The following is a 13,527-nucleotide window of genomic DNA, read 5'->3' as shown; positions in this document are numbered from 1 at the left end:
GTTACTCAAGAAGCGGTGGGAAGCCTTTTTTCTCAGGCAACACCTGCATTTCTGGCAACATCCCCTCTCAGTAAGACTGCTGAACATCTCAATTTAGGGATCAAACTGGGGTGTCGTGCAGTTTTAGCTTTGGAAAAGACCGCGCCCTTTCTGAATGAAAAGACAGTTGTCGCATATTTTGCACTGCTACAATGAAAATTGTAGGTGTCCAAGCTCATTTAACTGGCATCAGTTCTCCATGTTTCAGGCACATTTATCTAGGTGTCACAGAAATCCCTGGAATGATCCATTTTCCGGTGAATTTGAATAGAATTTTACCAATTTAAACAGAATCATACTGGCTTTACATGTTCGTTGACCCCGATTCTGGCATTAATCCAAAACGTTAAATAACACTTATGCTGTAGTCTCGATTAGGTCAGCGCCTTCCTGCTGTTTCTCGCATTAATTTGCTGACTTTACTGGAACCGGGAACCTACTAACATTCGCTCACAGGCTGCAGAGAAATGAAAAGATTTATCTAATATATAAGTAGCCAGCTCCTATGCAGGTTGACTCTGTGGTTAAGAAGGAATAAGGTGCTCTGGCCTTCATCAGTGCGGGATTGAGTTTAGGAGCCGAGAGGTAATGTTGCGGCTATATAGGAGCCTGGTCAAACCCCACTTGGAGTACTGTGCTCAGTTCCGGCCGCTTCACTTCAGGAAAGATGATGAAACCATAGAAAGGTTGCTGAGAACATTTACAAAGATGTTGTTTGTATTGGGGATTATGCCTTATGAGAATAGGTTGAGTGAACTCGGCCTTTACTCCTTGGAGCGACGGAGGATGAGAGGTGACCCGATAGAGGTGTATAAGATGATGAGAGGCATTGATCATGTGTATAGTTAGAGGCTTTTTTCCCACGGCTGAAATGGTTAACACGAGAGGGCACAGTTATAAAGTGCTTGGAAATAGGTGCAGAGAAGATGTCAGGAGTAGGTATTTTACGCAGAGACTAGTGGGTGCGTGGAATAGGCTGCCGGCGGCGGTGTGGACAGATACAATAGGGTCTTTTAGGAGACTCCTGGATAGGGACATGAAGCTTAGAAAAATAGAGGACTCTGGGTCACATAGAAATGCATTTCAACTCCCCTCAAAGCTTGCCATGAGGTTTGCGTTCATCCACAGAGCCGACCACATAACTTAACCAAATGTCTGACTCCACCGTTCAGCTCCTCCCTGAATTTCCTCTGTGACAGAGTGTAGATACACGTGTTGGTGCAGGTACAGAGAAACTGCAACATGAACCCAAACTGTTGCAGGATATATGTCGGGGTGTTTAAATATCTGTCTGCATAAGAGTAATTCTGAACTTGCCAGTTCATGGTGTATACAATATAGGGGATCCACAACAGTACAAAATTGGCGGAGAGAGCGAACAACAACATTATTGATCTTCTCCGGTTCTCCATCTCTGGATCATTCTTTTTCTCTCTGCTGTTCCTGAGCCCCCGGCGAACACTGTTTGCCGCGATAATATGACTGATTGTTAAAGCATTAAAAAGCAGAATCAAACTGATTGGCAATAAAGGTGTCGTGATAGTGTTAAACAACTGGTATGCTTTCCATGCTGGTAAAGTAAGGAAATCAGTTTTCAAAATACATCGCCAAGGTACGTTGCCAATGATAACGTGAGGTTCTAACACAAAATATAATGGAACAGTCTTCGCACAACTTCCTAAACACACAATTACTATCACAATAGTCGCTGTCCTCTCGGTGCAGTATCGCTCCCGCAGCTTTTGACTGCAGATTGCAATACAGCGATCGAACGTGAAAGCCACCGTGAGCCAAACAGAACAGTCCATGGCTGTGATCCTCAGGGCATGCGTCACGGTGCAAACCGGTGTAATGAGCAAAGGAGGGGCATAAACATAAATATTATTGATCTCACACAGTACAACAGCAACAATAACACATATTAAATCAGCTGCTGCCATTCCCACCAGGTAAAGGGAGATACCTTTGGAGAGACCGCAGTTTCCCAGAGACAGGATCACAATCGCCACTGAATTAACTGTAAGAAGCAAAGAAGTGTTAGGTTCTTGCGCAGAAACCCTGATCATTTGTACTTGATATGCATGCATAGAAATATGTTGAATCCGATTAAGTGACCTCAGACCGTATGCCGGTTGGCAGACTTCGGTTTGGAGAGTGGAAATGTTGCTCGTAGGGGCTCCGTCGCTGTCCTTCCATTGATGACAGTGAGGGACACGAGAAAAAGTTGAGCCGCAGCTTCCCAGTTGACAGCAGATATCGACCCACTGATTCAGACAGACCCATCATTTTAGCTGAGAATGGTGAAGGTTTCATAGGTTGCGGGAATAAAGTGAGCTGAGGGAGACTGTTTATTCGGAGATAACATTTGTAAGTGGAGGAACAGCAGAACTAAATGCATGTTCCGATCTGCAGTTGCCAAATGAACTTGAGTCTTCTATATTGCGGTGGGGAATCAACTTTATGTTGTGAGATGGATATAAGAAATAAAATAATTCTTATCTTATTTAACCTTATCGAAATGTAAACCGCCCAAAGAAGGACGGCACGTTTAAATGTGAGAGCTTTGCACATTACTGTCGCTATTTCAATGACACTTAGACAAACAAATAACAACTAATATTTTTGTTGTTGCATAAAGACAGTGTGGAAGAAACTGAGTGCTTTCTAAGGTCCAGGGAGCTCGCAGAGAGAGTTGCAACAATGCTAAATATTTTGTTTTTGTTTTACTAAACGTTTGAGTTTCTATATTAATGCACAATCAGATTTAGAAACAATACGTGCTCATAAAGCTGGAAGGTGGAGTAAGATAAAATGCTGGAACAGTGTCAATATTAAAAACTCAATCAATTGTTAATATTGACAAAATGATCGGACATAAAAAAACGAGTGACAATTCCAGAAGGAAAAAAAAATGAAGGAATAAATTAAAGTATTTACTTAAATCTAAACAGACTTAAAACACTCGTCAGATGAGGCACAACCTATAACAAATGCTGCAAGAAGAAAACAATGCGCATACGGTAATAGCCAATTCCAGTTACTTACCGGGGATACCAATCGCTGCTAGTACAGGATAGTAAATACTCGCGATGTAGTAAATTGCTGAATATACCATTTTCTGTGAGTTGGTAATCAGTTGAAAATAGTCCAACTGCGGATATCTACTGGTGACTTTTACAGGCTCTTATACAGGAGAGGAAAGTGGACTCTGGCAATTAATCATACCACGTAGTCAGTCACATCAGTGACAGTACACTGAACAAACACTTCAGGTAAAATATTTATTTGAATTGTGTCATCGTGCAATAAAGATCGCTCCATCGGAAAAATCACAATATAACAATTATGTTTAATTTTGTTTATTCACACTTTCAAACAAGAACGTTCAATATACTTCCTCTATAACCCAGAGTTTGTGCATTTCAAATAGAATAATTTTTCGTCTCAATATTTTTACTATGTGCACTTTCATCCTTAAATAATTATCACTTGTAACGATAGGCGCAGCGTTGAAGATTCTAAGGGTCCGATAGTCGTTTACCATAGAACCACAGAACATTACAGAACAGAAACTGGCCTTTTGGCCTTCTTGGCTGTGCCAAACCCATTTACTGCCCATAAACCTCGCATCCATGTACTCGTCCAAGCTTTTATTTTAATGTTAAAAGTGAGACCGCATTTACCACTTCATCGGCAGCTCATTCCACACTCCCACCACTGTGTGAAGAAGCACCCACCCCCATGTTCCCTTTAAACTTTTCCCCCTTCACCCTTAACCCATTTCCTCTGTTTTTTTTTTCTTTCTCCCCTAGCCTCAGTGGAAAAAGCTTGCTTGCATTCACGCTACATATACCCATCATAATGTTATATACCTCGATCAAATCTCCCCCCATTCTTCTACGCTCCAGGGAATACAGTCCTAACCTATGCAACCTTTTTTCTTTAACTCAGTTTCTGAAGTCCGGGCAACATCCTTGCAAACCTTCTCTGCACTCTTTCAACCTTATTAGTATCTTTCCTGTAATTTGGTGACCAAAACTACACACAATAGTCCAAATTCGGCCTCACCAATGCCTTATACAACCTCCCTATGACATTCAAACTCTTATAATCAATACTTTGATTTATAAAGGCCAATGAACCAAAAGCTCGATTTACGACCCTATTTACCTATGACGCCACTATTAGGGAATTTTGTATCTGTATTCCCAGATCCCTCCGTTCTACTGCACTCCTCAGTGCCCTATCATTTACCTTCTATGTTCTACCTTCGTTTGTCCTTCCAAAGTGCAATACCTCACACTTGTCTGTATTAATCTCCATCTGCCATTTTCAGCACATTTTTCCAGCTGGTCCAAATCCCTCTCCAAGCTTTGAAAACTGTCCTCACTGTCCACTGCTCTTCTAATCTTTGTATCATCAGCAAATTTACTGATCCAACTTACCACATTATCATCCAGATCATTGATATACATATCAAATAACAATGGACCCAGCACTGATCCCTGTGGCACACCACTAGTCACAGGCCTCCACTCAGAGAAGCAATTCTCTACTACCACTACCACTCTCTGGCTTCTTCCATTGAGCCAATGTCTAATCCAGTTTACTACCTTTCCATGTATACCAAGCGACTGAATTTTCCTAACTAACCTCCCATGTGGAACCTTGTCAAAGGCCTTACTGAAGTCCATGTAGACAACATCTACTGCCTTCCCTTCATCCACTTTTCTGGTAACCCACTCGAAAAACTCTAACAGATATGTTAAGTATGACCTACAACGCACAAAGCCATGTTGACTCTCCCTAATAAGCCCCTGTCCATCCAAATACTTGTATATCCTATCTCTTAGTTCTCCTTCCAATAATTTACAGACTACCGACGTCAAACCGACCGGCCTAAAATTTCCCGGATTAATTTTATAGCCTTTTTTAAGCAATGTAACAACATGAGCTATCCTCCAATCCTCCTGCACCTCACCCGTAGATACCGACATGCCATAGTGATACTTTAATACTGGTTTTATGACTGTCATGTATCTGAGCTGCGCTTTTGTACTGCTGGACATTGCTTGTACTGGCTGGTTACTTGAGTTATTTATTGTTTATTTATGTTATTTGTTGTTTTATAGCATTGAGTACGAGAGTTACCAGCTCATTTTCGCTGTATTGGTGCATGACAAATTGTACTATGCAATGACAATAACGATGTGTCATTTCATTTAATTCAATATATCTGCCAGGGCCCCTGCAATTTCAACACTAGTCTCCGTCAAGGTCCGAGGGAATACCCTATAAGGTCATGGGGGATTTATCTACTCTGATTTGCCTCAAGATAGCAAGCACCTCCTCCTCTTCAATCTGTATGGGTTCCATGACCTCACTACTTGTTTTCCTTATTTTCATGGACTCCATGCCAATTTCCTTAGTAAATACAGACGCAAAAATCCCATTTAAGATCTCCCTTATTTCCTTTGGTTCCATACATAGCCGACCACTCTGATCTTCAAGAGGACCAATTTCATCCCTTACTATCGCTTTGCTCTTAATATACCTGTAGGAGCTCCTTGGATTACCCTTCACCTTGACGACCAAAGCAACCTCATGTCTTCTTTTAGCCCTTCTGATTTCTTTCTTAAGTTTTTTTTGCACTTTTTATACTCCTCGAGCACCTTATTTGCTCCCTATTTCCTATACATGTCATACATCTCTCTCTTCTTCTTTATCAGAGTTCCAATATCCCTTGAGAACCAAGGTTCCTATTCTTATTCACTTTGTCTTTAATCCTGGCAGGAACATACAAACCCTGCGCTCTCAAAGTTTCTCCTTTGAAGGCCTCCCACTTACCCATCGCATCCTTGCCAGAGAACAACCTGTCCCAATCCATGCTTTTTACATCCTTTCTCATTTCTTCAAATTTGGCTTCTTTCCAGTTCAGAACCTCAACCCGAGGACCAGATCTATCTTTATCCATGATCAAGTTGAAACTATGGTGTTATGATCACTGGAACCAAAGTGTCCCCCTACACACACTTCCGTCACCTGTCCTAACTGTTTTTTTTTCATATGAGTTGTAATATTGCCTCCTCTGTATTTGGTACCTCTCTATATTGATTTAGAAAACTTTCCTAAACACATTTTACAAACTCTAACCCGTTTAGATCTTTAACAGTATTGGAAGCCCAATGAATATGTGAGAAATAAAATCCCCTACTATCACAACTGTATGTTTCCTGCAGTTGTATGTTATCTCTCTGCAGATTTGCTCATCCAAGTCGCGTTGACTATTGGGTGGTCTGTAATACAATCCCACTAATGTGGCCATCCCTTACCTGTTTCTCAGCTCCACCCATAAGGACTCAGTAGACAAGCCCTCTAATTTGTCCTGCCTGAGTACTGTTGTAATATTTTCCCTGACTAGCAATGCCATCACCATCCCCACCCTTCATCCCTCTGCCTCTATCACGTCTGAAATCTTGGAACCCTGGAACACTAAACTGCTAGTATTGCCCGTCCTGTAGCCAAGTTTCAGTAATGGCCATAATGTCGTAATTCCATGTGTCAATCCACGCCCTCAGCTCGTCAGCCTTCCCCACAATACTCCTTGCATCGAAATAGACACACCTCAGAAGATTACTACCGCCACACACAATCCTCCTATTTGTGACTTTGCATGTATTTTAACATAATTTAATTTCACCCCCGCTCCACTATCTGCTCTGGCACTCTGGTTCCCATTCCCCTGCAAATCTTTGTGCACCTATATGCCTCGTCACACACACACAAATCTACACACATAGCCAAATCTGTACCCTCACCCATATCTCTGTGGACTCCCAAAGCAACACGTACCTGGAGTATTTGTGTCCGCATACACCCGCAAACCACTAAATCTGTACACATCACCAAGTACCTAGGCACCGCTAATTCCGCTGACACCCCCACAGGAACATTAGACTATATCAGAGCAGAAATCATTTCCCACCCTTCAAAAAGTAGCTTGGTGATATCTAAATGATAAGAGGAACAGAGATCAACGTTGAAAGTGCACTAATTCTTCAAGTTTCTATAAGTGGACAACTTGACATTTGTTAACCAACTACACCCACCCCCCCACACACACACGCACACACAGCCACCCACCAATAGACCCAAATCTGGTTGTACCCAGAAATATTCTCACAGCCCCAAAACCGCACCGCTGCCAAATCCTTGTACAACCCAAATCAGTGCGCGCCCCCAAATTTGCGCGCACCCGCAAACCGGCTGTTAATCTCACATGTTTATTCGATTATCCTTGAGAAAAAAAATTCAAACACTCCACGAAATAGCAGCCTCCAACTAACGAAAAGCAGAAAGGACAAACTACGAAATTTAATGTGCATTTATTCATAAAGTTTCGGTTAACGAAACAATCTTGAATTTGTGAGAACCCCATATCCACCGAAACCCCGACTTGTGCAACCGCATATTTGAGGACCCCCCCCCCCCCCGCCTTAACCGTGCGCACATCCCCAAATTTCTCAGCATCGGCAAACGAGCTGAAACCCCCATATTCACAATTCGTTGTCAAATAGATGAGCAATCATTTCAAACAGTTCAAAACCACCTTAAAGAAATTGCAAGAGCAAAGTTCATTTTAAAGTGCATTTAAAGATTGAGTTATAAACTATCTATAAATGAAACGATTTCTTCACTCCTCCAAATGCACCGATGCCATGCAAATCTGTGTGCAGCCACATGTTGGAAGACATGCCCCAAAATCTGCGTACATCGTCAAATAAGAGTGCCCCCAAAATTAATGTGTGCCCCAAACCCGCATTGGATTATTGCAGACATAGAAACCTTTCCAGCAGTTCTCAAAATGGCTGTCTTGTCATTAAAACATACAGAAGTCGTGTGCAATTTCAAATTCGCCGTTATACCCGTATCTGTGTATAATCTGAGATTCGTTTGCACCGCCATGTTCGACAATACACCTGTAAATCTAGGGACACTAGATCTGTGTGAACCCGATATTCAGGAACGTACCCCTAAATCTGCGTGGATCCTCAAAGCAGTGCGGACACATGAATATTAGAGCAAAAATCACTTCAAGCAGTTCAGAAAACAGCTGCCTCAGCATTAAAAATCGGCATGTACCCGAAAATGGGTGTGCAAGTCTTGATACGTCGGGACACGCTCATCTGTGTGTAACCCCAAATCCGTGTGCACCCTGTATTCGACGACCCACCTCGAAATCCCTGCACGTCCACAAATGTGCACCCCTAAATATACGCACATGGGCAAATAAGAGCGCACGCCAAACCCGCTGACAACCCCACATGCTCATTGGTTAATCCCAGAGGAAGAAACAAATTCAAACAGTTCCCAAACTGAACCATTAAAAAAAACACGAGCTGAGGTCAAAGTTCAAACTAAATTTATTATTAACGTATTTATAAATGAAACATGCTTGGGGTTCGGCACACCTCCAGTTCTGCAGACACCCCGCACCCATGAGGACACTGAAGTCCGTGCGCAGCTCGAACCCCGCTGATGGACCCACTTGCAAATTAGATTATCCCAAAACAAGAATTATTCCAACTATTTTACAAAATGACTGCCACCACCTTAAAAGATAGCAAGAACAAATTTCAAAGTAGATCTCTTATTGAAGTATCGATAAACGAAACAACCATGAGATTCGTCACAACTCCAAAATCGCAGTCTTCCAGAACCGGGAAATCGGTGTGCAACCCATATTGACCTACCCACCGCAAATCCATTTGCACCCTCAAATCCGTGTGCATATGGTTAGCCTGGCAGTCTTTCTGTGTAGATTTTCACTGATTCTGTTGCATTTCTCTGTTCCACTGTGAATGCCTGCAAAGCCTGAATCTCAAGGTGGTATAGGGTGACATGTACGTATGATGTTAATTTAATATTTGAATAGAAACACGAACACAGAGACACACATATGCACAGGCTTAGAGACATTGTATCAAACACACAAACACACACGCACACACACTCACACACACACACACACACTCACACACAACAGACAGACACACACAGATACGCACACAGAGGCACAACTGGGCACAGACTATTACAGCGACGCGCAAACACGGACTCCCACACATAGACAGAGACGCACACAGGCACTGGCACAAACACAGACAGAGACACACAGCCACCCACACGCACGGGGACTGTAGAAGGAGCCGTGACATACATAGACAGACATAGACACACACTGGCACCCCCCCCCCCCCACCAACACACACATAAACGCAGAGGGAATAAGGCTTAAACACTCATACACACGCACACAACACGACAGACTCAGAGGCACGCATACAGACACACAAGCAGACAGTATCGCAGATGCACACACACACACACACACACGCACACGCACACATTCACACACACGTAGACACCGAAACATCACACAGAAATACTCAACCACAGATACTTGTGCACACTCAAACATACAGGCCCAGAGACACATACACACCGTGCACGCACATAGCATGCACACATCGAAATACACACGCTGACATGCAAACATACACAAATAGACTCATCAAACTAGAAGACAAACGTGCACTGTGCTTCACATTATCACATAAAAATCCAAAAGAAACAACAACGGGATCAGACATGCAACAACAACAGATCCAGACATACACATACAACAGAGTCACACACACACACATACACACACATAGAAAAGCAGACCTAGGCACAGACAGTTATAGTCACAAACACACACAGGCTCCTACACATAGACACAGACGCACACACATGCACACAGACTCTGCAACTAACTCACGAGCACACACAGACACTCACGAGTACTGAGACACAAAGGCACGTGAGACACACACCGCTGACGCGTGCGCGCACACACACAAACACACACACACACATACACACACAAACTTTCACACACCGACATAGACGTATAATCACACAAATTCAGACTCAGTAGCCATATTCAAACATACACACCGTCACACACATACTCACAAACAGCACTGAGAAAAGCATAAACACCCACACAGACACAGTAACACAAGAACACACACACACACACACACACACACACACACACACACACACACACACACACACAGAAACAAATAATGACAAAGGCTCGTACACAGCCAACCTACACAGACTGATACTGCCAGACACAGGCAGAAAAAACACAAACTCACACTTCTAAACACACACACTGTCACACGAATAAACACCAGACGCGCACACTCAGGCACGCACTCACAGACATATACCCACACATACAGTCAAAGGCATACACACCTAGACACACACCCAATGATGTACACACACATCGATAACGGAGCCTTCTTCTCCGCCTCTCCAGCTCTCCGTCGTGTGGTATGGCTCGACGGTGTGTGATTATTATCACATACTCACCCCAGCTTAGACTGCTAAAATACAAGCCATGGGATAGGGTTCAGGGTGGGTGCTGGTGAGGTTACGGTGTGTTATTATCAAAGATACATACCCACACCCCAGCTCAGACTGCTGAGTTTATAAGCCATGGGGTAGCGTTCGGGTGGGTCCTGGTGAAGATACAGGGGGTTTTGATTCATCCATACTCACATTCAGCTTTGCTGAGATTGTAAGCCATGGGGTAGCGTTCGGGTGGGTCCTGGTGAAGATACAGGGGGATTTGATTCATCCATACTCACATTCAGCTTTGCTGAGATTGTAAGCCATGGGGTAGTGTTCGGGTGGGTCCTGGTGAAGATACAGGGGGTTTTGATTCATCCATACTCACATTCAGCTTTGCTGAGTTTGTAAGCTATGGGGTAGCGTTCGGGTGGGTCCTGGTGAAGATACAGGGAGTTTTGATTCATCAATACTCACATTCAGCTTTGCTGAGATTGTAAGCCATGGGGTAGCGTTCGGGTGGGTCCCGGTGAAGATACAGGGGGTTTTGATTCATCAATACTCACCTCCAGCTTTGCTGAGATTGTAAGCCATGGGGTAGCGTTCGGGTGGGTCCTGGTGAAGATACAGGGGGTTTTGATTCATCCATACTCACATTCAGCTTTGCTGAGATTGTAAGCCATGGGGTAGCGTTCGGGTGGGCCCCGGTGAAGATACAGGGGGTTTTGATTCATCCATACTCACCCCCAGCTTTGCTGAGTTTGTAAGCTATGGGGTAGAGTTCGGGTGGGCCCCGGTGAAGATACAGGGGGTTTTGATTCACCCATACCAACATTCAGCTTTGCTGAGTTTGTAAGCCATGGGGTAGTGTTCGGGTGGGTCCTGGTGAAGATACAGGGGGTTTTGATTCATCAATACTCACATTCAGCTTTGCTGCGTTTGTAAGCCATGGGGTAGCGTTCGGGTGGGTCCTGGTGAAGATACAGGGGGTTTTGATTCATCAATACTCACATTCAGCTTTGCTGCGTTTGTAAGCCATGGGATAGCGTTCGGGTGGGTCCCGGTGAAGATACAGGGGGTTTTGATTCATCAATACTCACATTCAGCTTTGCTGCGTTTGTAAGCCATGGGGTAGCGTTCGGGTGGGTCCTGGTGAAGATACAGGGAGTTTTGATTCATCCATACTCACATTCAGCTTTGCTGAGTTTGTAAGCCATGGGGTAGCGTTCGGGTGGGTCCCGGTGAAGATACAGGGAGTTTTGATTCATCCATGCACACATTTAGCTGTGCTAAGTTTGTAAGCCATGGGGTAGCGTTCGGGTGGGTCCCGGTGAAGATACAGGGGGTTTTGATTCATCCATACTCACATTCAGCTTTGCTGAGTTTGTAAGCCATGGGGTAGCGTTCGGGTGGGTCCCGGTGAAGATACAGGGGGTTTTGATTCATTCATATTGACATTCAGCTTTGCTGAGTTTGTAAGCCATGGGGTAGCGTTCGGGTGGGTCCCGGTGAAGATACAGGGAGTTTTGATTCATCCATACTCACATTCAGCTTTGCTGAGACTGTAAGCCATGCGGTAGCGTTCGGGTGGGTCCTGGTGAAGATACAGGGAGGTTTGATTAATCCATACTCACCCCCAGCTTTGCTGAGTTTGCACGCCACGGGGCAGAGTTTGGAGTGGGTCCCGGTGAAGATACAGGGTGCTATGATTCATCCATACACACCCCCAGCTTCTCTGAGTTTGCACGCCACGGTGTAGGGTTCGGGTTGGGTCATGCTGCGGTTGGTGGTGATAGTGTTTATTCATCACCACAACAGACATTTTCTCGGTTACCCTCTCGGTAGAGACCCCATGGAAGAGTATTGTCTACGTTTCGGGCTGAAATCCATGATGACTTGGAAAATAAAAATAAAATTCGGAGTAAGATGGCGGGGCAGTGGAAGTGAAAAAGACGTACAATGTGGTAAGAGATAGGTGACAGCGGGAGTGGGCAGAGGTTAAGTTAATTCTTAAAAAAAGATAAATGGCTGGAGAAAGAAAAATCTTAAATGAGACTGTAGAAGATCATGGCAGAAAGGTAAGGGCGAGAACCGGAGGGAGTTGATGGGCAGGAAAGGAGATAAGGGGAGGGAAGGAAACGGGAGTTGGAGAATGGTGAAGGGGCGGGATGCGCATGAACGGCAGTTCTAGTTATCACTGTTCATGGCATCAGGTTTGTGCCAACCCAGACAGAACATAAAGTGTTGCTCCTCTAACCTGTGTGGCCTGATCACGGCACTGGAGGAGGTCATGCACTGACGTGCCGGAATGAGAATGAGAAGTAGAATTGAAATGTGCGTGTTGATTTGATTTCCAGCATCTGCAATTTTTTTTTCGTGCTTGTAGTTGCATTCAGATGAGGAACGATCGGAATTGGTGTGGAATCAGAGTGGAGCGGCCGTTTTACTCTTAGTCGATCTGTTTTACCAATTCCTCAACTGATGGACAAAAGTCACACCGAGACAAACAACAGGGTCTGATGGTATTTAAGACAATGTTCCCTTTGTTGGATGAATGTTACTCCAAATTTACAGGCCTGAGGACATCACATTATCCATTGTTTGCCGTTTCACAATTAATTGACTAAAAAATCACTAACTGCCACCGCGGGGATTGCATACGTCTGACGTAATCGGTACGGAAATAATTTGAAACTCTTTATTTATAAATCTGTTTATGTCTGTCCCTGTGGAGTCGTAAAATGGTACTAAAAAACCCTAGGCTTCTGCTGCCTTAACATTTCATTTCGGGAGATCGCCTGTAGCACAGGGAGTCGGATTATTGGGCACCGAACATGTCTTCAATGTGGGAAAGTTACAGGAGTGTGCAGAAAACATTGTACGTGTTCATTGCCGTGATTGGAGTTCCTGGTGAGTGAGCAGAGCAATTCTTGTTTGGTGTTTCTGTGTGTTAACCGGTGTGGACTGTTTATGATCATTTGACAAGCTTCCAACTTGATGACTGTGCACAAATATCCGTCAGAGATATCGATCCTGCCAATCTTAAATGCTGATTTTGCATATTTAATGAGAAACATA

At 43.9% G+C, this 13,527-nt stretch overlaps 1 protein-coding gene and 1 pseudogene across 1 annotated transcript in view; one reads left to right on the top strand and one right to left on the bottom strand.

Annotated features, from left to right (window-relative positions):
• The window catches only part of LOC140185019 (uncharacterized), a 777,523-nt gene that overhangs the window by 196,401 nt on the left and 567,595 nt on the right, over nt 1–13,527 (bottom strand). The window lies entirely within an intron of this gene.
• Nucleotides 1–13,527, top strand: part of LOC140185478 (probable G-protein coupled receptor 139) — a 51,875-nt pseudogene that overhangs the window by 33,863 nt on the left and 4,485 nt on the right.

This window comes from Mobula birostris, chromosome 20, assembly GCF_030028105.1.
Source record: "Mobula birostris isolate sMobBir1 chromosome 20, sMobBir1.hap1, whole genome shotgun sequence".
NCBI lineage: Eukaryota > Metazoa > Chordata > Chondrichthyes > Myliobatiformes > Myliobatidae > Mobula > Mobula birostris.
Note: the sequence above shows the minus strand (reverse complement) of the source record. Positions and strands in the feature narration are given on the sequence as shown.